A 27,308-nucleotide genomic window follows, 5' to 3' on the forward strand; every position below is an offset into this window, starting at 1 on the left:
TGGACTACATGAGCAGAAGAAATTACTGAGATATTCAAGTTGATATATAAAGAAAGGTTTCACAAAATACAGAATACTGAAATTCAGCCTCAAAAGTTTAGACATTGTCTCAATTGTATTGAGAGGATTTTCATACAAATAAGGAATAGGCCCTTCTATAAAGAAGAGAAAAGAGGTCCTATCTATAGCTATAGACTGAAGGAGAATGTATTGAAAACTTTGTATGCAGCATAACTCCAGCACAGAGAATAGGTGAACAGGCAACTCAGTGAAGCCTGGGGAGCAGGCATGACTGAGGGGAAACAGGTTGAGACTGGGGGAACTGGAGGAATCATATAGCACACTCTGGAGCTTTGAAATAAAATGAATCATGGCTTATTGGATACATAGAGTGCAGCACCACCTCTTATATGAAACCAAATTCCTCATTATAGAAGTAAAGAATAAAATGAACTGAGTGAGATGAGGTGAATAGCTACAGCAGTGTTGCCCAAAGCCATGGTGATTTAGACTGATCAATTATAGCAAAGTCTTTGGAGCAGAAGATGCAGAAGTATTTGAATATAAAATTGAGATGATTTCTAGTTAGCAAGAAGTGGTTAAACAATGTGCATTCATGTGTTCATTAATTAATTCATTCATTTTACACATGGCTGTTGATCATTCTTCATGAGAATTACTATGATGGATCATCCATAGTTGCTGCTCTTAGGCAAATCACGGTTTACTAGTGGGTAAGTACACTGAATTTCAATACCTGAAAGAGGATTAAAAACTGATTAAAGTCTCACCTGTGAGTAATGTGAAACCTAATGTATACATACATACAAAATGTATAAAAGAAACAGGCTGCTATAAATATGAAAAACTGGTTTCTATTTGGAATACAACACCGATTTCATGTATTGATATGGTACACAGGCTGTCAGTACTAAAAATATTAGTTATGAGTTACAAGTAGTAAACTGTTTTATTCTTTCTAGGAAGCAATGTCTATAATTAGTTTTTACTATTAAAGATTCCCTATTTGAAGGGAGGTCAGACTGATATGGAAAGAAGTTAATCCACATTGAAAAACAAATATTAACAATTAAAGGAGTAAATGAGATAGATTGTGAAAGTTGAATTTTTAGGACAGAGCTGTATGTAGATAACATGGATCTTGGTACTATGTGCAGAGGCTATTTTTATAAAACAAAAACCATTAGCAGAGTAGGAAAAAAACAACGGTTTGTAACCATTTAGAAAATAATTCTTGAAAGATAATAAAGTACTATCCATTGACACATGGCTTGCTAGATTCTAGTTCTTGAGGAGGGCTGTGTGCCTAAGTTTTATGTGCAAAATATAAATAATAACATCTACCTTCCATGCTTACTAATATATTTAAACTACTCAAAACAAAACCTTACATAAAGTGAATATTCTAGGTATTCAGATCACTGCAAGCAATGTGACAGGTAGTTTTATATGACAAAAATCTTACAGTCAATGTTATATTCTAGACTTTCAAAAAGTATTTGCTGGAGACAAATAAAATAAAGTTGAAAACAACAAATGAAATTCAAACCTCACATTTTACAAGTTTCAAATTAGTGTGTTGATGACTCTGTCCTCCATTTTTTATTTATCAGGAAGTTGGTTAGGCTTGGTGATGAACAGCCATCATTCCAGCATTCAAGAGGCTGTAGCAGGAGGGTAGGGAGTTGACAGATTATAAATGATGATAGATAGATAGATAGAGCCCTTACTATAAAGTCTTTAAGGAAGTTTTCTGACCATAGTTCACCTTGATAATTTGGATTGGTCACAGAACTGATCCATGCAGAGATTTGGCACTAGTCTTTTATCTTAGAAAGGAAGGTACTCTCCAAGTTGAACTTCACCAGATATTTTCCTTGGAAGATATCACTGTACACAGACCCTGAAGAGTTTTAATGAGATACTGTGGGGCACAACTGACATCACAGCACTTAGAAGGCTGAGGCAGGGGAGTCTCATGTGCTAATCCAAATTGGAATATATAGCAAGGTTCTGTCTCAATAAAACATCACCAATGACAAAAAAAAAAATTAGGAGTGGGACACTTTTGTAAAGGTGTACCAGTCAAAGTTATGCATGAAAAGGGCTTATTAAAAGCATAGTAGATAATATGAAGAACTTGGGAAACACTTGCATGTAAGGCTAGGAAATATGGAGGGAAGTACATGGATAAAAGCTTGGAGAATCTAGCGTTTTAGTCAGGGTCCTGTCTCTTAATTAGTTTCTTTAGATGTACAGGTTTTAGTAGGTTTATCCTATGTTATAAGTCTATATGAGTGAGTATATACCGTGTGTGTCTTTTTGCTTCTGGGACAGCTCACTCAGGATGATCTTTTCTAGGTGCCACCATTACTTGAAAATTTCATGATTTTCTTATTTTTCATTGCAGAGTAGTACTCCATTGTGTAGATATACCACAATATCTGCATCCATTCTTCAGTTGAGGGGCATCTGGGCTGTTTCTAGCTTCTGGCTATTACAAATAAAGCTGCTACAAACATGGTTGAGCAAATGTCTTTATTGTGTACACGAGCCCCTTTTGGATATATGCCTAGGAGTGGTATGGCTGGATCTTGAGGAAGAGTTATTCCTAGTTGTCTGAGAAAGTGCAAGATTGATTTCCAGAGTGGTTGTACAAGTTTACATTCCCACCAGAAGTGGAGGAGAGTTCCTCTTTCTCCACAACCTCTCCAACATGTTTTGTCACTTGAGTTTTTCTTTTTTTTTTTTAATTTTGTTTTTTTCTTCTCAGTTACATTTTATTAACTCTGTATCCCAGCTATATCCCACTCTCTCATTCCCTCCCAATCCCACCCTCCCTCCCTCATCTCTACCCTGCCCCTTTCCAAGTCCACTGATAGGGGGAACCTCCTCCCCATTCATCTGATCCTGTTTTATCAGGTATCTTCAGGACTGGCTGCAAAGTCCTTCTCTGTGGCCTAACAGGACTGCTCCTCCCTTGGGAGGTGGGGAGGTAAAAGAGCCAGCCATTGAGTTCTTGTTAGAAATAGTCCTTGTTCCCCTTACTATGGGAAACCAATTGGTTACTGAGCTACCATGGGCTACATCCAAGCAGAGGTTCTAGGTTATATCCATACATGGTCTTTGGTTGAATGTCAGTCTCAGAAAAGACCCTGTGCCCAGATATATTTGGTCCTTGTGGAGCGCCTATCCTTTCCCCATCATACTAACTCTCCTTCTTTCATACTATTCCCTGTACTCTGCCGAAGGTTTGGTCATGAGTCTTTGTATCTGCTTTGAAAACACTGCTAGTTAGAGTCTTTCAGATGCCTTCAGTAGACTCCTGTCATAAGTTCAATGCACATCTCATCTGTCTTTCTAAATGAGGATTGATCATCTTACCCCATGTCTGCTCTCTTGATTATCTTTTTTAGGTGTATATATTTCATTATGTTTATCATATCTTATAGGTCTGGGATATTTCACTCAGATTGATCTTTTCTAGATCCCACCATTTGCCTGCAAATTTCATGATTTCCTCCTTTTTGATTGCTGAGTAATATTCCATTGTGTAAAGATACCACAATTTCTGTATCCATTCCTCCGTTGATGGACATCTGGGTTGTTTCCAGGTTCTGGCTATTACAAATAAAGCTGCTATAAACATGGTTGAGCAAGTATCCCTTTTGTGTACTTGAGCAAATACCTAGCAGTGGTATAGCTGGGTCTTGAGAAAGCACTATTGCTAATTGTCTGAGAAAGCGCCAGATGGATTTCCAAAGTGGTTGTACCAGTTTACATTCCCACCAGCAGTGGAGGGGGGTTCCGCTTTCTCCACAACCTCTCCAGCATGTGTCACTTGAGTTTTTTATCTTGGGCATTCTGATGAGTGTAAGGTGAAATCTCAGGGTGGTTTTGATTTGCATTTTGCTAATGGCTAATGATGTTGAGCATTTCTTTAAGTGTTTCTCTGTCATTCGATATTCCTCTACAGAGAGTTCTCTGTTTAGCTTTGTTCCCCATTTTTTATTTGGATTACTTGGTTTGCTGTTTTTCAGCTTCTTTAGTTCTTTATATATACTGGATATACCCTCTGTCAGATAAAGGGTTGGTGAAGATTCTTTCCCAGTCTGTTGGCAGTCGTTTTGTTTTTGATGATGGTGTCCTTTGTTTTACAGAACCTTTTCAATTTCATTAGGTCCCATTTATTGACCGAAAGGGAAAGAGGATAGACATCAGAAGAAGAAGAAAACAGGAATCAACCTAGGAACCTGCCACAGAGGGCCTCTGAAAGGCTTTGCCCTGCAGACTATCAAAGCAGACACTGAGACTTATGGCTAACTGTTGGGCAAAGTGCAGGGAATCTTATGTAAGAAGTAGGAAATAGTAAGATCTGGAGAAAACAGGAACCCCACAAGGAGAGCAACAGAACCAGTAAATTTGAACACAGGGGTCTTCCCAGAGACTCATACTCCAACCAAGTACCATGCATGGAGATAATCTAGAACCCCTGCAGTCCATGGCAGTGTAGTGTCCAAGTGGGTTACATAGTAATGGGAAGAGGGACTGCCTCTGACATAATCTGATAGGCCTGTTCTTTGATCACCTCCCCCTGAGGGGAGAGCAGCCTTACCAGGCCACAGAAGATGATAATGCAGCCATTCCTGATGTGATCTGATAGACTAAGATCAGAAGGAAGGAGAGGAGGGCCTCCCCTATCAGTGGACTTGGGGAGGGGCATGCGTGAAGAAGGGGTATGGAGGGTGGGACCGGGAGGGGAGGTGAGAGGGGCTTATAGGGGAAACAAAGTGAATAAACTGTAATTAATATAAAAAAGTAAAATAAAGAGAGCATGATTAAAAAAAAAAGCCAAAAAAAAAAAAAAGCTTGGAGAAACTAACCATGGTTATTTTTGCAAGAGATATGAGATATGCAAGAGAGTGGCTCACATTTTCTGAGTGTGAGAATAACAGCATAGTTGTGCTTACAGTGTTCATTCATCACAGGTCTAGATAATGAAAAGATGTCTATCATCAGTATGTGAATGAAGAACTATCACAGGCAAGAGATAATGGGGTTAGCTTAAGATGATATATGGGAAAGAGGCAATGACCATGTGTATTTTATAATTACTCTAAGCCTACAGAGTGAGAGTTCAGGGAAGGATAAACACCATATGAGCTGTCAGGATCAATGATGGTAAGACCTCAGGAAAATGATAAACTGTGTCAGCATCATGTCAAAGATGAAAACTGATGTAGCTGAGCAGAGACCATAGGCTTTGGTTAGTTTTTATCTGAAAGCAATGATAGAAATAAGATTGTTACCTAAGTAGATGGTGCATTGAAGGAAAGGGAAAGAACACTGAAGGTTTGGAAAGAGGCATGTGGCAATTTAAGCCCTTCAGGACAATTTGCTAACAATTTTATGAATACTCAACACTATTAATAAAATGACTTTAAAAATGAAGAAATTGGATGATGTGAGGCGGGGCAAGATGGCAGTGCCAGGAGGACTCTCATTCTGAGCAGCAGCAGCAGGATTATCACAGTGACCAGCAATCAGAAATCGCGGCCATAAAACATAGTCATTGTGTTTCCCAGGTGAGAGGATACCCCATGGTGGGAGATTCAATCAGGTTTTAACTCACATGGCTAAATCGCGGAAGAGATCCTGGTTCCACCAGATGCTCCGCTGCCGGCCACCAGCCCCAGCCCCAGCCCAGAGCCACAAGCCAGGGTCTCTGGTCATGGTCCCAGACTGAACAATGCATACTACACTATCAAAGACTAGAATTTTCAGTCGAGAGATAACCCCACGGTACAGGAAATGATTGAGACCAACCTAAGGTCACCCGGATATCCCCTGGAAAAGATTCGGGTTCCACGGGCGCCCCAGGAGCCAGCCCGGAGCCAGAGCCAGGGACCCAGGCTCCCGCAAAGAGCCCTGCCTGCCTGCGTGCCTGATTCACCACCTGAGATAGAACTGTGGGCACCAGGGCACCAGTGAATGAGTTTCACTGTCCGGTGCAAACACACAGGGAGGGAAACGGCTGGTCTGATCTCAGAGCACTCAGCTGACACCCCCACCCCGCAATGGTCTCAGGAAAATTACGCAGTTTAGGCAGACACCCAGGCTCCCAAAGGCTGGAAAGGCAGACACAGGCAGTTTCTGCGCACCAGACAGCTGGCAGAGACTGAGCCTCCATCACTCAGCTGTGCTCCAGACATAGGCACAAACACTTGCTGCGCACCAGATGTCCAACTGGGTCACAGCAGCAGATCATTAAATTTACAGCAAGAAACCCAGAAACAGGGCAGCTGTCCTCAGGACTTCCCTGGGTGAGAGGAGAACCATCTCAACTAACAAAGACCACAGTTACCACTCAGGTCTCTATCCCTAAGGTGAGCAGCAGCAACTCCTGAAAAAAATGCCAGCCATCCAGGGTCTCTATCCCTAAGGTGAGCAGCAGCAACTCCTGAAAAAATGCCAGCCATCCAGGGACTATACCCAAAAAGCTGAGAAGACATCCTTCAGGAAAAACCAGCTTTCTGCAAAGGGGATTATTTCCACCACAGGATCCCCAGGAACCACCAGAAAATAACCCCAAACACCGAAGATAGCACAATGTGTAGAGGCCAGCATAAAAGCTCAAGCAGCAAAAGACAGAGCAATATGGCATCTCCAGAACCCAGTTACCCAGCGGCAAGTAGCCCTGGACATCCCAGCATAACTGAAATAAAAGAAGATGACCTAACAACTATGCTCATGAAGATGATAAAAGAGGAAACAAATAAGATAGGTAAAGACATAGAGGAAGATAAACTCAAACAGAATATTGCCATCCGTAAAGAAATAGAGGAAGCTGCAGCCAAACAGTTTATGGCCTTTAGAAAGGAAATGCTTAAAGCACTGAATGAAATAAAAGAAACAGAGTTGAAGGAACTAAAAGAAAAATAGGAAAGTACAATCAAACAGGTGAAGGAAGTGAACAAAACAACTCAAGGGATCTAACAGCCACTGGTCATTAATCTCCCTCAACATCAATGGACTCAACTCTCCAATAAAAAGACACAGATTAACAGAATGGATACGTAAACAAAACCCAGCAATTTGTTGCATATAAGAAACACACCTAAGACACAAAGATAGACATTACCTGAGGGTAAAGGGTTGGAAGACGACTTTCCAAGCAAACAGACCCAAGAAGCAAGCAGGAGTAGCCATTCTAATATCTGATAAAATAGACTTTCAACCAAAATTAATAAAAAGAGATGGGGAAGGACACTTCATTCTCATCAAAGGAAAATTCCACCAGGAAGATATAACAATCCTGAACATCTATGCCCCAAATACAAGAGCACCCACATTTGTGAAAGAAACATTGATAAAATTTAAACCACATATGGATCACCACAAATTAATAGTGGGAGACTTCAACACCCCACTCTCAACAAAGGACAGGTCAACAAAACAGAAATTAAACAAAGAAACAATGTCTCTGACAGAGGTCATGAATCAAATGGACCTAACAGAAATTACAGAACTTCACACCCAAACACAAAAGAATTTACCTTCTTCTCAGCACCTCATGGAACCTTCTCCAAAATAGACCATATAGTTGGTAACAAAGTAAGCCTCAACAGATACAAGAAGATTGAAATAATCCCTTGTATCTTGTCTGATCACCATGGAATAAAGCTGGACCTCAACAATGACAGAAATAGCAAAAAGCTTACACACACATGGAAACTGAACTTGTTACTAAATGACAGCTGGGTCAGGGAAGAAATAAAGAAAGAAATTAAAGCCTTTCTAGAACTCAATGAAAATGAAGACACAACATACCCAAACTTGTGGGACACAATGAAAGCAGTGCTAAGAGGAAAGTTCATAGCACTAAGTGCCTTCAAGAAGAAATTCGAGACAGCTCATTCAAGCAACTTAATGGCCCACTTAAAAACCCTAGAAAAAGAAGAAGCAGACACACCAAAAAGGAGTAGAAGGCTGGAAATAATCAAACTGAGGGCTGAAATCAATCAATTAGAAACAAATAAAACAATTCAAAGAATCAATGAAACCAAGAGCTGGTTCTTTGAGAAAATAAACAAGATCGACAAACCCTTAGCCAAGCTAACTAAAAGGCAGAGAGACACCACCCAAATCAACAAAATCAGAAATGAAAAGGGGGACATAACTACAGACACTGAGAAAATCTAAACAATCATTAGGACTTACTTCAAAAGTTTATATGCCACAAAATTTGAAAATCTAAATGAAATGGACAATTTTCTTGATCGATTTGACTTACCAAAGCTGAACCAGGACCAGGTAAATCAATTAAATAGTTCTATATCCCCCAAAGAAATAGAAGCAGTCATCAAAAGTCTCCCATCCAAAAAAAGCCCAGGACCAGATGGCTTCAGCGCAGAATTCTACCAGACCTTCAAAGAAGAGGTAACTCCAATTCTCTTCAAACTATTCCACAAAATAGAAACAAAAGGAACATTACCAAACTCATTCTATGAAGCCATAGTCACCTTGGTACCTAAACCTCACAAAGACTCAACAAAGAAAGAGAATTTCAGGCCAATCTCCCTTATGAACATTGATGCAAAAATACTTAACAAAATACTTGCAAATCGAATACAAGAACACATCACGGATATCACCCACTATGACCAAGTAGGCTTCATCCCAGGTATGCAGGGGTGGTTCAACATACGGAAATCCATCAATGTGATCCACCATATTAACAAACTGAAAGAAAAAAACCACATGATAATCTCCCTAGATGCTGAAAAAGCATTTGACAAAATCCAACATCCATTCATGTTTAAAGTACTGGAGAGTTCAGGGATACAAGGCACATATCTAAACATAGTAAAGGCGATATACAGCAAGCCTATAGCCAACATCAAACTAACTGGAGAGAAACTTAAAGCAATCCCACTAAAATCAGGGACAAGACAAGTCTGCCCACTTTCTCTATATCTCTTCAACATAGTGCTGGAAGTCCTTGCTAGAGCAATAAGACAATTGAAGGAAATCAAGCGATACATATTGGAAAAGAAGAAGTCAAATTATCACTTTTTGCAGATGATATGATAGTATACATGAGTGACCCCAAAAATTCTACCAGGGAACACCTACAGCTGATAAACACCTTCAGCAAAGTGGCCAGATACAAAATTAACTCAAAAAAATCAGTAGCCCTCCTGTATATGAAAGATAAAAGGGCTGATAAAGAAATTAGGGAAACAACACCTTTCACAATAGCCACAAATGACATAAGGTACCTCGCAGTAACCCTAACTAAGGAAGTCAAAGACTTGTATGGAAAAAATTTCAAGTCTCTGAAGAAAGAATTAGAAGAAGATATGAGATGATGGAAAGATCTCCCATGCTCATGGCTTGGCAGGATTAACATAGTAAAAATGGCCATTTTACCAAAAGCAATCTACAGATTTAATGCAATTCCCATCCAATTACCCACACAATTCTTTACATACCTGGAAAGAAAAATTCTCAGCTTCCTATGAAATAACAAGAAACCCAGAATTGCTAAAACAATCCTCTACAATAAAAGATCTTCTGGAGGTATGTCCATCCCTGATCTCAAGCTGTACTATAGAGCAACAGTTTTAAAAACTGCATGGTACTGGCATAGAAAAAGAATGGTGGATCAATGGAACTGAACAGAGGACCCAGAAATAAATCCACACACTTATGGACACCTGATCTTTGACAAAGATGCCAAAACCATACAATGGAAAAAAGATAGCATCTTCAACAAATGGTGGTGGTCCAACTGGATGTCTACATGTAGAAAAATGAAAATATATCCATACCTATCACCCTGCACCAAACTGAAGTCCAAGTGAATCAAAGACCTCAACATAAAACCAGACACATTAAATCGGCTAGAAAAAAAAAAGTGGGGAATACCCTAGAACTCATTGGTACAGGAGTAAAGTTCCTGAACAGAACACCAATAGCACAGGCGTTAAGAGCAACAATCAATAAATGGGACCTCATGAAATTGAAAAGCTTCTGTAAAGCAAAGGACACCGTCATCAAAACAAAACGACTGCCTACAGATTGGGAAAGAATCTTCACCATTCTTTATCTGACAGAGGACTCATATCCAGTATATATAAAGAACTAAAGAAGCTGAAAAGCAGCAAACCAAGTAATCCACTTAAAAAAATGTGGAACAGAGCTAAAGAGAGAATTCTCTGTAGAGGAATATCAAATGGCAGAGAAGCACTTAAAGAAATGCTCAACCTCATTAGCCATTAGGGAAATGCAAATCAAAACAACCCTGAGATTTCACCTTACACCCATGAGAATGGCCAAGATGAAAAACTCAAGTGACAACACATGCTGGAGAGGTTATGGAGAAAGGGGAACCCTTCTCCACTGCTGGTGGGAGAATGTAGACTTTTACAACCACTCTGGAAATCAATCTGGCGCTTTCTCAGACAACTAGGAATAGCACTTCCTCAAGATCCAGCCATACCACTCCTAGTCATATATCCAAAAGAGGCTCAGGTACACAAAAAGGACATTTGCTCAACCATGTTTGTAGCAGCTTTATTTGTAATAGCCAGAAGCTGGAAACAGCCCAGATGCCCCTCAACTGAAGAATGGATGCAGAAATTGTGGTACATCTATCTATACAATGGAGTATTACTCAGCAATGAAAAATAAGGAAATCATGAAATTTGCAGGTAAATGGTGGGACCTGGAAAGGATCATCCTGAGTGAGTTGTCCCAGAAGCAAAAAGACACACATGGTATATACTCACTCATATAGACATACAACGTAAGACAAACCCACTAAAATCTATGCATCTATAGAAACCAAGCAAGAGAGAGGACCCTAACTAAAATGTTCAATCCCCACCTGAAAGGTAAAGAGGATGGACATTAGAGGAAGAAGAAAACAGGAAACAACCTAGAAACCTGCTACAGAGGGCCTCTGAAAGCCAGAAAGAAGAAAACAGGAAACAAACAAGGAACCTACCACAGAGGGCTTCTGAAAGCCTCTGCCAGGCAGACTATCAAAGTAGCTGCTGAGCCTGATGGCCAACTGTTGGGCAGAGTGAATGGAATGTTAGGTAAGAAGTGGGAAATAGTAAGAGCCGGAGAGGATAGGAACTCCACAAGGAGAGCAACAGAACAAGAAAATTTGAACACAGGGAGCTTCCCAGAGACTCAAATACTATTCATGGAGATAACCTAGAACCCCTGCACAGATGTAGCCCATGGCAGGTCAGTGTCCAAGTGGGTTACTTAGTAATGAGAAGAGGGACTGCCTCTGACATAAACTGATTGGCCTGCTCTTTGATCACCTCCTCCTGAGGGGGGAGCAGCCCTACCAGGCCACAGAAGAGGACAATGCAGCCACTTTTGACAAAAACTGATAGACTAAGGTCAGAAAGGAGAGGAGAACCTCCCCTATCATTGGACTTGGGAAGGGGCATGCATGTAGAAAGGTGATGGAGGGCGGGATCGGGAGGGGAGGAGGGAGGGGCTTATGAGGGGATACAAAATGAATAAAGTGTAATTAATAAAAAATTTAAAAAAGTTAAAAAAATGAAGAAATTGAAGTTTAATGTGACAAGTTTTTTTCAGTCTTTTATAGTTAATATCAGAGCTTGGACCCAGATAGCCTTTCACTGAAACTGTGTGCTTGCCTAAGAACAAACCTGTACCACATGTCAAACAAGGAAACAAATGCAAAATAAGATGAAAGAACATAATGGTTCCTTAAATTCTCCTGTTACTTATTGAAAAAGTCTAGTGCTCTTTTGTAAAGGTTAGATGGTGACTACCAGAATAAAATCCTGTGGCTATGTGGCCAGGGCTTCATACCCTCACATTATAACAACTACCTACCAAAACAAACCATGGATAGAAAGAGATAGGGGTTGTCCAAGGGCTGTTTCTATTTGTTGAAAAAGCAGTGTGACACTCTGGCTATCTGTTGTCATGCTGTCTCTAGTCCCTAGCTTCCTCTCCATGGGCTCAATGGAGCTAGGAGCAATTCCGCCATGCTATTCTGTGAATCTTTCCCAAAGTCCAATCTGAAGGAATTTCAGGTATTCTAATGATTTTTGTCAACACAAATTTATCTATGTTAAATCCATTTCTACTCTACCTGGATAGTGCAGTTATTGTTACAGGAAAACTAACTACACCAATTAGTTCCAAATTTAAATTTTGTCACAACTGTCAATAGAATGGCAAGAGTTTTAATGAAGAATTATGTAGATCATGTTGGATTGTGGACATGACTGAGGGGAGTTTTTTTGATTATTAATTGATGTAGAAAAACTCAATCCACTGTGGGTGACACCATTCCCTAGGCAGTAGCTTCTGAAAGATATAAGACAAGCGCAAGCAGGCAAGACTTTATTTCTTTCCCTGCTCTTGTCTGAGGATGCAATGATTTACGTTTCTGTCCTAACTTCCCCACAATGATGGACTGAAACAACATGGTATTGTAAACCGAAAACCAACCAACCAACCAACCAACCAAACAAACAAGTAATCTTTCCCCTCAGGTTTTTCTTTAGTATTATTACAGGAACAGAAATGAAACTAACATGCTAACTTACCTCATAAAATATTGAAGCAATGAAATTATCAAAACAAGTTTAGTAACCCTAGAGTTCCAAAACTTTCCACAAAACGTTTTCTGAAACTTCTGTGTGAGACAACAGTATGCATATCCAAGTAGGTTGGATTAAAAGACATATTTTATAGCACAATGAGTAGAGAAAAAGGCCAATGGTTCACTTAATATTTCTGAGATTTAAGATTTTTATCTTAAGATATTATTGCTCTCTTATGGGGTTTACCAGAATGAAATAGTCTTTATGTTGTATTGAACTTTAAAGAAAATGTCTTGCTCAAGTCTAGGCCAGAAATCATCTATGTTAATTCCATTTCCAAAAAAAAAAAAAAATCCTCAGGTTTCTTAAGGACAACATGTCAGGCACTCCTTAGAAGGGAAGGATGTATTGTATAATATATTGATATATTACAATAAAGACGTATGTTAGTTCACAGTTCTCACTGGAGGCTAATGGTACTATATCTGATCACAGTGTCTCACAGGATTAGTTCTAACATGAAACAGGGTGATATTTGGTGAGAGAAAGAAAGCAAAAGAGACATAGCCACATTCACTATCAAAGCCAACAGTTACCTATCTACGTCTAAATCACATGATTAGGAAAAACTCCAACCAGATCTTGGGGTTTCTATTAGGTGCTCCCTCCCTCTCTGTGGTGTGTGTGTACATGTGAATGCATAGGTACAAGTTTTAAGGCATACTTTCTTGCTGGCTTGAACTTACCAAGTAGGCTGCACCGGCTGATCATCAAGCTCCATAGTCTTCCTTGCACTTAGATTACAAGCATACGCTGCAGTGATCAGCTTCTTACATGGGCTCTGGGGGTCAAACTCAGGTCCTGGTGCACCCAAGACAAGCACTTTACTGACCAAGTTATTGCTCTAGCCATTGTTCTGCCTCTCTCTGTGTCAGAGTGGAGAATATTCTCATGTCAGCAGGGACAAACATTCACACCATAGTCCTTGCTGCTACAGTTGGGGATTTTTCTTTGCTTTTTATATTTGTTCCAGTTGAATAAACATCAAATAAAGCAGCTTTATGCTATTTAAAATTTGGAATTAAATTATTTTTTTCTTTGCAATTTAACTTACAGTCCATTTTTACAACTTTGAGTTCCATTCCTTCCTATATTTACCATAGGTCTATATTTACTTGCCTTTATTAAGGATGGTTGAAATCTATTCTGTTTTACTTATCTTTATCTTTACCCCATAACATGAATGAAAAGAAGGATAATGAATTTCTGTATTATTTTTCTCTGTCTTTCTTGTGTTACCTGAAGATTTGGCTTTCAGCATTTCTGTATTATATCTAAAAAGATGAGATGATTATGATATTATTAGGGGTCTGAAAATTATAGTTACAAAGTATTACTTTATGTGTCATTTCCCTTTTTCAGACTTTTGTTTTTAAAAGCTTAAAAGCAAATACCTGCCTTGCCTGATTGAAGAATCATAAAATTTAGAAGCCAGTTAGTGAACGGTAAAAGTTCTTCACCCTCTAATTAGGCTCCTTTCTAGTAAGCCTTCTAAATTCCTATTGGCAAAGCAGCCATGCCATGGTCATAAATTTTTGTTTGTTTATTTTGTCATTAATATGTGCATTCTTGAGGATTAAAGCTTGTCCTGTGAACCTTAATTCCTAATATTTAATCCCTTCAAACACTGATATTTCATGAAGTATTCTTCTCCATTTTGATCATCTTAATAGAGCCAAGCACTTTACTTGGGCGTTTACTCCAGAAAACCGTTATTTTTTCACCGCATGCTTAAGAACCTCAGAATGGATTTATCATAGTTTTGCTGAGTGATTTTTCTCAGTCTCATTAGGAATTTAAAAAGATTAGTCCTATCATTGTTAGTGCAGCTTGAACAATTCACACAGGTATTAATTAATAAACTCCAAAAAAGGGCGGTGCTATCTATGGTCATAAGATAGGGTGACTGTGCACTGCCTGAGTGGACTTTTTCCATGATTAGTGTTTGTGAAATCACTCAGGTTAAATTTCACCTCTGTCTACAGTCTTGAGGCTCCACCTTCTTGCACATGCACTAGGCAATTAGGTTAAAAGTGTTTATGGATTTTTTGTTATTGTTTGCATTTAATAATCAATCTTTACCTAAAGAACATCTTTTTACAAAAATAGCATCTTTAGCTTCTGCTTCAATCCCAATGATGAATGAATACATAGGTATAATAGAACTGAGAAAAGATAAACTTTTAACTTTCTTCTAAATGCATTATTTTAAAATTGTATTTATTTATTTATTTATTACAATTTATTCAATTTGTTTCCTCTCTGCAGCCACATTTCTCATCTTCTGCCAGTCCTACCTTTCCTCCCTCTTCTCTCTGACTCTTTATTATCAGGTCTCATCAAGGCTGGCTGCATCATCTTCCTCCATGTCCTGGCAAAGCTGCACCCCTCAAGGGGAGGTGATCAAAGAGCTGGCCACTGAGATCATGTCAGATACGGTCCCTGTTCTCCTTACTTGGGAGCCTACCTGGAAACTGAGCAGCCTATGGGCTTCCTTTGAACCGGGGTTCTAGATCCTCTCCATGATGGTTCTTGGTTGGAGTATCAGTCTCTGCAGACCCTTCCCCTTCAGGCCCAGGTTTTTTGGCTTTGTTGTTCTCCTTATAGAATTTGTGTCCCTTCCAGGTCTTTTTCCATAAGGAAATCCTTCTTCCATAAGGATTCCTGAACTCTTCCCAAAGTTTGGCTAAGAGTCTCAGTATCTCCTTCTATACCCTGGTGGGTAGAGTCTTTCAGAGGTCATCTGTAGAAGGCTCCTGTCATGTTCCTTCTCCTACTTCTGATGTTTATCCTATTTGCCCTTTTGAATGAGGATTGAGCATCTTCCCTAGGGTCCTCCTTGTTGTTCTTTAGAACTATAGATTTTAGTATGTTTATCCTATATTATATGGCTAATATCCATTAATATGGGAATATATACCATACATGTCTTTCTGTTTCTAGGTTACCTCACTCAGGATGATCTCTTCTAGCCACCATTTTTCTGAAAATTTCATGATTTCTTTGTTTTTAATTGATGAGTAGTATTCCATTGTGTAAATGTACCACAATTTCTGTATCCATTCCTCCACTGGGGGACATCCAGGTTGTTTCCAGACTCTGGCTATTACAAATAAGGCTGCTAAGAATATAGTTGAGCAAATGTCCTTATTGAACAGTGGGGCATCTTTTGTGTATACGCCTAGGAGTGGTATAGCTGGATCTTGAGGAAGCACTATTCCTAATTTTCTGAAAAAGTGCCAGATTGATTTCCAAAGTAGTTGTACAAGTTTACATTCCCACCAGCAATGGAAAAGGGTTCTCTTTCTCCACAATGTCTCCAGCATGCATCATTTCTTGAGTTTTTGATCTTAGCCATTCTGATAAGTGTGAGGTGAAATCTCTTGGTCGTTTTGATTTGCATTTCCCAAATGACTAAGAATGTTGAGCATTTCTTCAAATGTTTCTCTGCCATTCCATATCCTTCCATCAAGAATTCTCTGTTTAGCTCTGTGCCTCATTTTTTAAATTGGATTACGTGGTTTGTTGGTGTTTTAACTTCTTCAGTTCTTTATATATTTTGGATGTTAACCCTCTTTCAGATGTAGGGTTGGTGAAGATCTTTACTCAGTCTGTAGGCTGTCTTTTTGTTCTGACAACAGTGTCCTTTGCTTTACAGAAGCTTTTCAGTTTCATGAGGTCCCATTTACTGATTGTTGAACTTTGGCCCATGCTGTTGGTGTTATGTTCAGGAAGTTGTCTCCTGTACCAATGAGTTCAAGGCTCTCTCGCACTTTTTCTTCTAACAGGTTTAGTGTGTCTGGTTTCATGTTCAGGTCTTTGATCCACTTAGACTTTAACTCTGTGCAGGGTGATAAATATGGGTTTATTTGCATTTTTGACATGTAGACATCCAGTTAGACCAGCACCATTTGTTGAAAATGCTGTGCTTTTTCCATTGTATGTTTTTGGCTTAAGTATCAAAATTTAAGTTTCCATAGGTGTGTGGGCTTATTTCTGGGTCTTAGATTCGATTCCATTGATCCACCAGTCTTTTTTTATGCCATTTTTATTACTGTTGCTTTATACTCCAGCTGGAGATCTGGGATGCAGATACCTCCAGAAGATCTTTATTGAACAGGATTGTTTTAGCTATTCTGTTTTTTTTTGTTGTTGTTGTTTTTTTTTTTTACATATGAAATTGAGAATTTTTCTTGCATTGTTTGTAAATTTTGTTGATATTTTGATGAGAATTTCCTTGTATTTGTAGATTGCTTTTGGTAGTATAGCCATTTTCACTGTTAATTCTACTGATCCATGAACATGGGCTAGCTTTCCTTCGGATATCAAAGAACTCCTTCGGCTGATAAACACCTTTTGCAAAGTGGCTGGATACAAAATTAGCTCAAAAAAAAAAAAAAGAGAAATGATTCATGGGCACTTGGGTAATTTTTGAGCTATTAGAAGTTATAATGTCCCAATTCAAATCTAACTCAAGGGAAAAGATGTTATCACTTTCTTATTTTATTTGTTTTCTGTCCTGACCACATTTTTTTCCTCCCTCCTTTCCTCCCAGTCTCCCAACCCAAGCTCCTTGTCCTTTACTCACCCATGTACTCTTTCTCCTTTGTCTCTCTTCAGAAAAGAGCTGCCTAGATGTTTGTCAACCAGCCATGGCAAATCAAGATGTGGTAAGTCTAGGAGCTTCTTCTGCTATGGGCCAGTCAATGCAACCCAGTAAGAGGAAAGGGTTCCAAAGCCAGATAATAGAGTCAGAGACAGCTTCTGCTCCGACTGTTAGGATTCCCACAAAAAAAGTCCTGGGGATCCTCCTCTTTCTCCCATTCTACAACAAGGATGCTCACTGTTGATTTGATTTGTTGCTATTGTTATATGCATGATTTTAATGTGACTCCTGTGAATTGGACTTATCTGAGGTATTCATACTTGTGAATAAAGCATTTTACAAACCAAGCTACCTCTCCAGTCTCCATCCATAGCTTTTGTATTTCAAATATTATAAATTTAGATACCTGAGTTTTTCTCAAAGAATTGTAAAATTTTATAGGCAAGAAACAGACGCAATTGTTTCAAATAACTCACATGGTTATTATACATTGGCATTAAGAACACAGTTTTGATTATAACATGAAATCGTTTCCTGCCTATCTACTTAGTAATATCAGGAGAAAGGACTCAAGTTCTGAAACGAGGTGAAAAGCTACTGAATGTAGTTTTAATGTTACACATAAGCATTGTTTAACTGAATCACAGAACTAATATTTATTTTTTAAGGCAAATTAACTATTCTATTATTTACTATTTATTCGGAATTAAAACTGTAAATTTACATGTGAAGTTAAGAAATTTTAGTGAGTCAACTACTTTCTTTTGCAGAAAAACAAACTCAAAGTTATCTGTAGTATATTAACTGTTTCTTAAATCAATCTAATCATTTTTCTTAACTTAAAAAAATACTGTTTGTAGAGAAAATCCTCTTGCCACAGCCTACCATGTGCTGAGTGGCATGTGACTCCATTGGAGAACTGAGAACTGACATATGAGAGGTGCTGTAACTGGTCTATTTCCTAAGTACCTTTATATCACCTTGTTTATTGTTCATTCTTTCTAGTAAGCTGGATATATTGTTCCTATAAGGTTCAGGATTGTACCTTGTAGAGATCATTATTTGTGAATGTCAGTATTGCTTGGATTCTAGATCCCTTTTGCAAGTGATCTTAAGTCTCCATGAAAAAATTACTCTGCAAACTTAGTTCATTAATTCTCTGCAGTTGATATACTTGAACGAGTTCTCCAAAATGAAGGAAGGAAAACCTCATCTGTGAACTGTGGGTGTTCTTTATTGCACTGTAGATGTTGTTATAATCTCATCTCCTGGACACCCTGGCAGAAATGTCATCTATTTTGAACAGATGGAGGTAGCAGGCTAACATGACCCTGGAAGGTTTATATGGAGTGGTGATTAATATGGTTTCCAGGCTTCCTCTGACCATCAGATTCCTGCTGCTTTTATATGAGTATGCTATTTTAATAGTGTTATGTGAACATTTTTTTAAGCAAACACTTTGATTTTATATTCTTCGTCATTTATATTAGTTCCTTCTGCCTAAACACTTTGCTGTCACTCTTGGCCAATTAACTCAGGTACCAAATGAAATTCAAAATATCATTACATGGTTTCTGGATTCTACTTTGTTAATAGCAAGAACTAAATTTAAAAAAATCATTCAAGAAAAAAAATGGCAGGTGAATACAAGTGACTGGTGGAAGTAGCTTTAGAAATAAGCATATGTATTTATTACTACATCTAAGATTTAAAAACAAAAGTTTGATGATAAATCAAAGGGCCAACATCATCTTAAAAAGGTTCCTATGGAAGAGGACAGGAGCCTGCCACAGAGGGCCTCTGAAAGACTCTATCCATGAGGATATCAAAACATATGCTGAGGTCCATAGCCAAACCTTTTCCAGAGTGCAAGGAATCTTATGAAAGAAGGGGGACATAGAAAGACCTGGAGGGAACAAGCACTCCACAAGGAGAACAGCAGAACCAAAATATCTGGTACAGGGGTCTTTTCTGAGACTGATACTCCAAATAAGGACCATGCATGGGGACAACTTAGAACCCCTACACAGAAGTAGCCCATCGCAGCTCAGTGTCCAAGAGGGTTCTCCAATAATAGGAACAGGGACTGTCTCTGACATAAGCTCATGGGTTGGCACTTTGATCACCTCTACCTGACGGGGGAGCAGCCTTACCAGTCTACAGAGGAAGACAAAGAAGCCAGTCCTGATGAGACCTGATAGACTAAGGTCAGATGGAAGGGGAGGAGGACCTCCCCTATCATTGGACTGGGGGAGGGCATAGGAGAAGAAAAGGGAGGAAGAGTGGGATTGGAAAGGGATGGGGGAGGGAGCTACAGCTGGAATACAAAGTGAATAACCTGTAAATAATAATAATAATAATAATAATAATAATAATAATAATAGTAATAATAATAAAAGGTTCCCATGGGTCAGCCATGATGTTATAGACACCTGGTATAGCCACAATTGTGACTATTCCAGGAATGCTAAAGTGGCTTTGATGTTAGGTCTTAAAAATAAATTGTCAGTGTTCTTTGTAGAACTTTGTAGAGATTATTTACATAAAATAGACACACTTAGTTTCTCATGTATCTGTGATCCATGCCATTTGTACATCTGCATCATAAAACAGGGGCAGTTAATTGTTTTTCCAGAACATATTTTATATAAGACTCTGTGTCTAAAATCAAGCCCATATGATGGAATTCCAAAAGTTACTCTCTTTAACAAATGTAGCTATCTCTTCAAGGGAACATGACAGGAATCCCAGCATCTGCTCAGTGGCAACAGAATTCCTTGGGGTTCCAGCGTGCTTTTGTCTTAATTTTTTGTCCTCTTCATTGTTAGCTTATTTAACCTACAATGTTATAATTAAAGAACAATGTTCTCAGATTCTTGAAAACTATCTCATTCAAACTCATTTATCTCACCTTGGTTCTTAGCCCCAGCAGACTTAAAATGAGTTAGATTAACACATCTGTGCCTTGATGGCCAGAGCTTCTGCATCCTGCAGATGTGCAAATGGAAAACCTGGGAGAAATGTATGGCAGGATTTGAGTGGCCCATGGTGCTTACACCAAATGACTTGAGTTTAATTTCTTGAATCAAGCAATCAATCTCCAAAAGAGAATATCATGATGCTGCTTGGCACAGCATTCCAATGGAGCCTTTCATGCCAGGCCTGGCACAGACATGGCCATCATCCTTCTCCATAATTTAGAAATAGGGAGAATAGGAAGGTAGAAATAGGGGGAATCCCTGAAGGTAGGTAGCCAACCAGGCTAGCCAAATTGATGAGCTCCAGGTTTAGTCAAAGGTCTTAGTCCAAAAAAAAAAAAAAAAAAAAAAGAAAAAGAAAAGAAAAGAAATGGCAAGTGCTACAAAGATACCCATATATCAACCTCTGCCCTGCACATGCATACACCTGTGTGTACATGCACTGTGGTGCACACATACATAAACACATACGAAACACAAAATAGTATTTATTTTAAAAGAGGGAAATGGAAAAATAGTGAATAGTATTAATAGTATCAATAATATTAACTCATCACTTAAATGGCCCATATAAGTTCGTGAACATTTGGAAATCAGAAAATGTTATCACTCTGTTGTCAAAATGAAAGATAGCATATGTGTTTCTAGTGATAACTTAAGACCTCACACATGCTAGGAAAGTGCCCTCCTACTAGACAACAACCCTAGCTCCCCAGCACTATATCTACCTTACAACTTTAGGTAGAGAAGAGGGTCTATAAATAAAAGTGTAACAATATCTTCTTTTGAATTGACCCTCTCACTGAGAAGTGTGATATCACTGTGATATTTGGAAAAATATTTTTAAATGAAATACATTGTCACCTATTAGAGGACCAGCAAGAGACTTTTGTGAGATTAACCTTTAGAGGGAAAGGAACCTTGAGAGATTGTGCAAAGGAGTGTAGCAGGACTTTCACCATTCTTACACACTGAGGGAAAAGCACTACTAAGAATTTTTTTTTCATGATCCTGAGATTTCACCTTGCACCCATCAGAATGGCCATAGATAAAGACAATGCAGCCAGTCCTGATGAGATCTGATAGTTTAGGGTCAGAGGGAAGGGGGGGAAGTCCTCCCCTATCAGTGGACTAGAGTAGGGGCATGGGAGGAGAAGAGGGATTGAGAGGGGGGATTGGGAGGGGATTAGGGAGGAGGCTACAGCTGGGATACAAAATGAATAAATTACAATAAATAAAAAAATTGAAAGAAAATTAAAAATAAATAAAAAAGAAAAAAAACTAGACTTACAAACTCAGTACTCTAGTCCAAATAAACACAAAAGAAATCCCACATCCCAAACTATACATGAAGCAATTTTTAAAACCTTAGAGCCAAATGTGTGTTGTTCTTTCTCAGCTACCTTCATGAGCATTAACATAAACCTACTTTGGTAGTCATTAATCACGATGAGTAGGTAAAACACCCCAAAAAGTTACAAAGTCACTGAACCTCAAATTCAAAGAATTGGTAGGAAGCTATAATAGCGTTCCAAGTGTTTTAAAAGTTTTCAAGTTCTTCACTTAGCCATAAATGTTCAAGGGTTTGACATAATCAAGATGAAGCACTGTAAAGCATGAAAGAATGAATGTATTTGGATTCTCATGTCATTGATATTCCCTGGGCTGAGATTAACCAGCCACTCACGACTTTGAATTACAAAGAATTTTGTGACTCAAATCAGAGAAAATCCTGGCTCATCATAAATACAGAAGTGATTTTGATTTTGATGGCACTCAGAATTAGTTGGAAAAATAACATCTCAAATTCAAGGGGAACATCACAATATTAGCACTGAGTCAGTAGGCAGAGCTATTGCTTATTCCAGAGGAATAATTCCTATTGCTGAAGAACCCTGAGCCTTTGTCTGCCTCCGGCACAGTTTAAACCTGTCTGCATCCTCTTTGATTTTTCTGTGTTTCTTGGTTGATTAATTTCCCTAGAAGTTGTCATTATACCATCTCAAGAGCAATTCTGCTACTATGAATATAGTTGTGGCACTCTAGGAGGGTTGTGGAAGTGGACAAAAGGGATAGAATTAGGAATCATTGATCATTAATGGACAGAAATACTTTTAGAAAAGTGTAACACTCTTAATAGCCAGATTAGTTTGGTCTTGGCCAGTTTCTTTTCACATCAAATCAAATGTCTGTATCTATTTCATAAATGGATTTATGGCTAGAACTAATGGGGGGATAAATTTTTAAAAAAATGGATATCAAGGAAGCTTCTTGGAGAATAAAAATCCATAGCCTTCTCAAAGAGACTGATTACCTTCAAGTGCCATATGGCTGAAATCCTACAGGTTATAGATTAGCAATAGTGGAAGAAACAGAGAAACATAAGGAGGAATAGAAATGGAGGAGCAACTGAGGAGAAAAAACAAAAATAAATAAATGAATGAATGAATGAATGAATAAATAAACAAACAAATAAATAGATAAATAAATAAATAAATGAATGAATGAATGAATGAATGAATAAATTATAAAAAACATTTTCATACATAGTCGTATTAGTTTTACATTTTGGTTATTTTATTCCTAAAACTTCTATAAGATTAGGCCATTTAAATAATATTTATGTTCTTAGTATTTTGAGCATGTACATGTGTGTCTGCATGGGAATATGTATATTTGCCTACAGAGGCCAGAGACATTAGATTTTTAGGAGCTAGAATAGTAGGTAGTAATACACTAACAGACACTGGAACTGGGAATCAAACTTGGGTCTTTTGCAAGAGCAGAAAGTTCAGAACATACTCTTAATTCAGGCCAGTGAGCGATCCCATGTTAGTGAATAACTAACTAACTAGATAGATAAATAATAAATAAACAAATAAACATCCACTAATATTAAGACATCACCTGAAGAAAGACACCCACAGTTTCCATCTATCTTCCAAATCCATGCCCACACTTCCAAAACTGTATGCACATGTCAGATTGATATTCACATGTGCACATACTGCACCACAAAGCTTAAAATAATCACAGATAATATGTCTAACCCAGAATCATAAGCATTCATTTCATACAGTATTTCTTTTTCATTTCTATGAGCTATGTAGCATACATACAACTGTTCTAGATTTCCTAAAAGAATCTTCCCTGCAGAATTATACAATATTGTCAAACCACATGATATTGTATAATTTTTAGAGTATGCACTAAAGGTATGTATCTCCACAAAAGTAATTGAAAACTCCTTTAGCAAATCTTTCTGTGACCTCTGGAGAAAAATTTTCATTATTTCTCCAATAATCTTTCTGGTAAATTTGATGCCGGATATAAACAAAAATTTTGCTTATCATTTGAACTGCCATTTCTACTGAACATCAAGAGTTTGTTTATTTTTTTGCTTTACATTTTTTTATGGACTGTATTTCCATTCAATTTCTTTTCACCTAAAAGGGAAATGTGAAGTATTGACTGAAAATGAGAATGTTCTTGCCCTGTTATAAATGAAACATTTCTGAAAATTAATTCAGAGCTCTAAGTTAACAACAGTAAATTGGATGCTTGTATGGATGCTGTAAAAGGGACTTAGGAAGCCTAAGTAATTTCTGTTATTATTGGTATTTATAAAACTCATTTCAGAAACTTCTTATTTCTTCCAGTTGAATTTTCTTATTTAAGTTATTCATCTATAGAACAATCAGAAGATTAATTTAAAATTTCAGGTCTGACCAGTTTTCTAAGATAATGTTCTTTCACTGTAAACGGTTGTTCTCTGAGATCACCAACTCCCTTTTTTTCTTCAAAACATCTACTTTCCTGAATAAGAGTTGAACCCGACTTGCATACATAGTGTATTATAGTAAATTAAGATTATATATAACCTATGTATAGATTTTTAACAGTCAACCTTTTATTTTAGAAAGTTTAAGACGGCCTTTTTTTCTACCTGTTTTTTAACAGATTTGTTTTCAAATCATACCAAATTAACTTACAAATTCTAAAATACAGAAAATTAGACTTTACAATTCCACAAAAGCTCCAAAGACTGTAAATAAACCATGGAAATGGGTGCATTCGAAAAATTAAACATCTGTAATTACACTGTTATTTATAACCTCTATAGGAAGTAGTTTACCGTTAGCTGTTCTCACACACAGTGTTTTTTCCTGTAATGCTCCGTTTTGCTTCTTTATACTACAGAGTCGGTGGCCAACCTGATGCAGAACATACACTTTGGAGGAAACTTTTAAACAAAGAATTTATGGAGTAAGCAGGTGTAGGAAGACCCTGCTATGTAAGGTTGCAGTCCGGAGCTTCTTTCTCTCTGTTTAAATTAATCTGGAGAGTCCAACCCTACCCCAGAGTCATATAGCCCTTGGCAAAATGCAGGTTCAACTTTCTTTCTTCTGTTAATAACCTGCCTGAAGTATCTGGAATTCCTGGAATGTAAATAAAGCATTCTAGGCACCCCAAGCCCTAGCCAATAGTATACACCTACCCTGGAAACTCCTGGCTGAAGCTGCTCCCAAAAGTTATTCCATTGTATTCCTGGCCTTTTCTTGTTTCTGTTCCCCTTGCCCTTGTGCCGATGTCAGCTGATGATCCCTGTGGGAAAAGGAGGGTCACAGATGGTTCCTCAACAGGAACAGTGGAACATGCAGGGCATATGAGTATCCCCCCACCCTCACCCCAGAGGGTAGCAGTGTGTCTGAGGACCTGTTGCCTACTTTCCTTTCTTTGCTTTACTTTCTTGGTTTGTACCTTCTTAAGGAACAGGACATCTGTTCTGATGTTTGCAGACATCTGAATCCTCTTCCTGGACCCCAACAGTCAGGCTGGGTGTAGGCAATAAACTTTTTGGTTCTCATAAAGAGCCTGGAGACACAGAAGCCATTTAAGTCTCATGATCCTCCTGCTTCCACCTCCTTCAGCAAATTCTACCGGCACGTGCCACCAGGAGACCAACAAAGCCAAAAAAAAAAAAAAAAATGGGGTGTGGGGGGGGGAGCCATGCAGAGACTGATAGCCCAACCAAGGACAATGCATGTAGAGGACCTAAAACTCCGGCTCATATGTAGCCCATAGACTCAGTTGCCAAGTGGCTTCCCTAGTAAGGAAAGTGGGGCTTTCTCTGACGTGAACTCAGTGACAGGCTCTCTGATCACCTCCCCCTGAGGGGTGCAGCCTTGCCAGGGCACAGTGGAAGACAATGCAACCAGTCCTGATGAGACCTGATAGGATAGGGTCAAATAGAAGGGGAGGAGGACCTCCCCTATCAGTGGACTAGGGGAAGGGCACAGGGGAGAAGAGGGAGGGAGGGTGAGATTGAGAGAAGATAAGGAAGGGGGCCCACAGCCTGGATACTAAATTGTGATAAATGATAATGATAAAAAAAATTAAGAAGAAAAATAAGAGTCTCTAGTGCTGATGCCAGTTTCTTAAAACTTCAAATAGGCTTATTAGGCTGTGTCAATCTCCCACTGACAAAATTGCCTCCACAATGTCACTTGGAGCCTCCCTGTCCTGTCATTGGGAATTCAGCATCACACTGAAAGGTTAGAGTTAATTCCTGGGGCTGGGGCAGAATCACAAGACCACATTCCTTTCAGGTAATGGGCCAGAAGCAGTCCACCACCCAGATAAACCTCAGGGTATGACTGGAGTCACGTGGCCCCTAAGAACTAGAGGTCAGATGTCTCCCAGGTAGCTAGGCCCTACTTGACGCCTAGAAACAGACCAATCATTTTAAAGGTCAGCCTCCCTAGAGACCACCCCACTTGCGTTTTGTTCCTCTTACCCAATCCTGTAATGCCAAGGCTTGTACTACCCCACTGGCGTTTTTTGTTCCTTTAAAAACCTTGATTTCCCAGAGCCAGAGGCTCGCTTGCCCATATGTCTATTTAAAGGGCAGCCACCCGGCTCTAGCTTGTAATAAAAAGATCCTCCTGTGTTTTGCAACAGAGTCGATTCCTGTAAGTCTTTTGGGGGCTTGCGAACTGGGTGTAACAACTCCAGAGGGATTTCCAAATTTGTTCCCTTAGAGCCTTGCTTAAATCAAGAGGGCTTCAAATCTCTGAAAAAAGAGAGCCTAGAATTCTGGAATTAGGTACTTTGGTTTACACCATGGGTCCTGTCAACAGATATCTCTGACCCAGATGTCTGGCCTGAGTTGTCTCCTTGGCTGGTAAAAATGAAGTTCAGGAAAGCTGTCTTTTGTCCGTTTCCTTTCTTGGCGTGATAGCTGCCATTAGGCAATATATAGGAAAACCCAGCAAGACTCAAAATGACTCATTAGAGGAAAAAACACAGGAGGACGAAAAACAAGACTCAAATTAGGAGGAAGACCCTAAGGATTGTACAGGAGCTAGAGGAAAGTTACTTCCTAACCCAACCACACCCCATTTTCTTTTCTCCCCTACAAGCTACTATTCTGCCTTATGGGGCTATCTAAATCAATTTAGGTACGAAAATCAAAAGTTTCAATTTTGTGCCAACAATGGCCATTTGTCCAATGTATATTGAGGCTAGAATTGCATTCCAAAGTAAATCACCAAGCTTAGTTCTTGTAATTGGAAGTCCTTTATGTTAGCCAACCAAAAAAACTGTAAAAGTGTCTTTTGGTAGAGAAAGTGTGGAACCCATAGTGGGTGAGGGACCAAGGCCAAAACAGGGATCAAATCTAGCCACCTGAAGTATCCCTTTGGTCTTGGACTGACAAAAAAAAAAAAAAGGCTGAAAAGTGTGTGTATGGAGGGTCTGAATTTCTTATCATCCCAGGTGCAAAGAGGCCACAGGGCCAGTGAACGTTCTCAGAATTTTTGGCTATGAACCAGTAGAGAATTCCAGGAATTCTCTGCCACTCTTAACCAGTGGAAAGCCCTTGGAATCTCTGACTAACCAGGGCACTTCTAAGTTAGATCTAACAATTACCTTGTCCTGGTGTTGTGCTAAGTTGCATGCTTGTTTTGGTTGTCTGCATTTCGGCCTTCTACTTGCTTGTGTCGCTACCCTATGTAACACCCCTGTACACCCAAGCTA

This window comes from Psammomys obesus, unplaced genomic scaffold (assembly GCF_907164565.1).
Source record: "Psammomys obesus unplaced genomic scaffold, mPsaObe1.curated_primary_1811, whole genome shotgun sequence".
In the NCBI taxonomy this organism is placed as follows: Eukaryota; Metazoa; Chordata; class Mammalia; order Rodentia; family Muridae; genus Psammomys; species Psammomys obesus.